We start from the raw sequence: 3,960 nt of genomic DNA, 5'->3' as shown, positions 1-3,960 counted from the left end.
TATAAGAAATAGCGTGTGGTTGACAGAACTGCATTCTGGGACAGAGACGGAGAGACAGAACTGCATTGTGGGACAGAGACGGAGAGACAGAGCTGCATTCTGGGACAGAGACGGAGAGACACACCCGCATTCTGGGACAGAGACGGAGAGACAGAACTGCATTGTGGGACAGAGACGGAGAGACAGAGCTGCATTCTGGGACAGAGACGGAGAGACAGAACTGCATTGTGGGACAGAGAAGCAAGAACAACCTGACGTTAGAATGATCCGCTGGACCGTCCATCTGAAAGGAGGAGCAGAGGGATGTCTCTGTCCAGCTGTGGTGCTGCAGGACAAGCTGTACTGCTTTGGAGGAGACAGTGATCCCATTGATGTTCACGTCTTCAACACAGTGTCTTTATGCTGGAGGAAGCTGACCCCAGGAAGAGGAGGAGGACGCCACCTAGAGGTTCCATCCAGGCGCTCTGGCCACACAGCTGTGTTGGTTGAAGATATAGTCTACATCTGGGGAGGGATTCCTTACTGCAATGTGCTTTATGCATTTGATGTTGACGCCCACAGATGGTTCAAACCCAGGGTTTCTGGGACTGTTCCAAAGGGGAGGAGCTACCACTCAGCCTGTGTGTTGGAGAAGGTCATGTTTATAAATGGAGGAGCCAACAAGCTGACTGGATGGACTAATAATGACATGTACAAGTTGGACACCAGCACAATGGTCTGGACTTTAATTAACACCAGAGGAACTCAACCTACTGCTACATACTTTCACTCTGCCACCATCATCGGGACAAAGATGTTTGTATTTGGGGGCTATGACGACCTCAGAGTGTTTGACACAGAGACCAACCTCTGTCTGAGCACACCATCTCCACAGCCTCATCCAGAAGTACACTATCATTCAGCATTTACCTACAATGGAGAGCTGTACATATTTGGTGGCTGGGACAATAATGATGTGTGGAGATTCAGTCCAGAGACCTTCTCCTGGAAGAAGGTTGAGCCCAAGGGAAAGCTCCCGGTCCCATGTATGAGATTTGCTGCTGTATGCAAGGTGGGAGATCGTATCATCCTCTTTGGAGGACTAAGAACACCTAATGACCTGCATGTCTTAGACTTCAGTCCTAGCCTCAAGACATTATGTAAGCTAGCATTTACCCAGTACGGTCTGGAGCAGTCTGAGCTCACACACGACATCAGGTGGGAACTGGCAGCCATGACAACCAAACAATAACAACCCGACGACGCCGACATGATAAAAGCGTGCCGACGATAAAGAAGGAAATATAAATAATACAAATCACACCCGTGTGAAGTGAGGGGCGCTAATATATTAAAGTCTAACTCAGTCATGTTGATTAGGTGATTTAAAACAAACGGTGCCAACACAAACATTACAACGCCATTAACGACAAAGAGACAATATGAGGTAAATGACACATGATGGCGTAAATGTTCCCTTCATTGTCAATGCGTTTACTAAACAAACTTTGAACTAAAGACAAACATTAAACCTGTGCATAGGAAGGGCCCCTCAAACAGACAAACATTAAACCTGTGTATAGGAAGGGACCCTCAAAAAGACAAACATTAAACCTGTGTATAGGAAGGGACCCTCAAAAAGACAAACATTAAACCTGTGTATAGGAAGGGCCCCTCAAACAGACAAACATTAAACCTGTGTATAGGAAGGGCCCCTCAAACAGACAAACATTAAACCTGTGTATAGGAAGGGCCCCTCAAACAGACAAACATTAAACCTGTGTATAGGAAGGGCCCCTCAAACAGACAAACATTAAACCTGTGTATAGGAAGGGCCCCTCAAACAGACAAACATTAAACCTGTGTATAGGAAGGGCCCCTCAAACAGACAAACATTAAACCTGTGTATAGGAAGGGCCCCTCAAACAGACACACATTAAACCTGTGTATAGGAAGGGCCCCTCAAACAGACAAACATTAAACCTGTGTATAGGAAGGGCCCCTCAAACAGACAAACATTAAACCTGTGTATAGGAAGGGCCCCTCAAACAGACACACATTAAACCTGTGTATAGGAAGGGCCCCTCAAACAGACACACATTAAACCTGTGTATAGGAAGGGCCCCTAAAGACAAACATTAAACCTGTGTATAGGAAGGGCCCCTCAAACAGACAAACATTAAACCTGTGTATAGGAAGGGCCCCTCAAACAGACAAACATTAAACCTGTGTATAGGAAGGGCCCCTAAAGACAAACATTAAACCTGTGTATAGGAAGGGCCCCTCAAACAGACAAACATTAAACCTGTGTATAGGAAGGGCCCCTCAAACAGACAAACATTAAACCTGTGTATGAAGGGCCCCTCAAACAGACACACATTAAACCTGTGTATAGGAAGGGCCCCTCAAACAGACAAACATTAAACCTGTGTATAGGAAGGGCCCCTCAAACAGACAAACATTAAACCTGTGTATAGGAAGGGCCCCTCAAACAGACAAACATTAAACCTGTGTATAGGAAGGGCCCCTCAAACAGACAAACATTAAACCTGTGTATAGGAAGGGCCCCTCAAACAGACAAACATTAAACCTGTGTATAGGAAGGGCCCCTCAAACAGACAAACATTAAACCTGTGTATAGGAAGGGCCCCTCAAACAGACAAACATTAAACCTGTGTATAGGAAGGGCCCCTCAAACAGACAAACATTAAACCTGTGTATAGGAAGGGCCCCTCAAACAGACAAACATTAAACCTGTGTATAGGAAGGGCCCCTCAAACAGACAAACATTAAACCTGTGTATAGGAAGGGCCCCTCAAACAGACAAACATTAAACCTGTGTATAGGAAGGGCCCCTCAAACAGACAAACATTAAACCTGTGTATAGGAAGGGCCCCTCAAAAATCTGACAAATTCATAAAAACGGCAAAAACAAATTACACTTGTGTGAAGTGAGCGGTGCCTTTGACTTGTTTGTCTGCAGGGGCACCCGTCACAACTGCCCCTCCCTACCTACCCTACCCTCCAAAAAACCACCCACCCAAAATAGCCGATCTACAAGCTCACAATGCCTTGTAGATCGGCTATTTTCAAATGGCAGCCAAAATGTACTATAGCCTATGTTTTGGAATAAAAATCAAAGTAACTATAGTAACTAAAAAATAAATGTAGTGGAGACTGTATATACAATATTTGCCTCTGAGATGTATACAGTGGAGTAGAAATAAAACTATTGGAAATTGGAAATACTCCAATTTCAAATACAAATACCTCAACATTTTACTCACTGTATATAGTATAGTACAGTAGCCATACTTTCCACCAGTACCGATAGTGTTACAGTGGAAGTTGGCAGACGGGCATCAGTATTCTGGGAAGACCTTGGCAGAAAAATAGACAAGCTCACATTAACCCATTCTGAACGGGAACCCATGTTGGTGTTAGCATCATGTCATGCTTTATAGCTATTGAAAAATAGCAGATCTACAAGCTCATATCGCGCCACCGAGTGGCGCGATACGAGCTTGTAGGTCTGCTATTTTTGAACAATCGAAGAACGACTGACATTTTTTTTTAATCTGATCTCAGGTCAGAATGGGTTATAATCAGACCCAGTGTGTGTCCAGCGGAAACCTCATATGAATCTGATCTCAGGTCAGAATGGGTTAACGACCTGTGAGCTTGAAGCCCTTTACAGCCACGACATGGAGGCAAAACCGACCAGACACTAGTACGGAGCCCTGCAGGGGAACGCCGCTCGACAACGTCTGGGGTTTAACCAATTTTGGACTGAGGTCGATAAAAAAGAAAGTGTTCTAAATCGTAAAAGAATTCTGAAAAACTCATGTTTCTATGACAGTGGTGCTCAACCTTTTTCATGTCAAGGACCCCCAGAATTATCTCTATTGGGACACGGACCCCCATCTCAGAATATGTAGTTCCAGGGACCCCCCCCCCCCCCCCCCTTCCCCAGAAGCAAAT

Source organism: Protomyctophum parallelum, assembly GCF_964188405.1.
Source record: "Protomyctophum parallelum genome assembly, chromosome: 14".
Lineage (NCBI taxonomy): Eukaryota > Metazoa > Chordata > Actinopteri > Myctophiformes > Myctophidae > Protomyctophum > Protomyctophum parallelum.
This window is presented reverse-complemented; position numbering follows the sequence as displayed.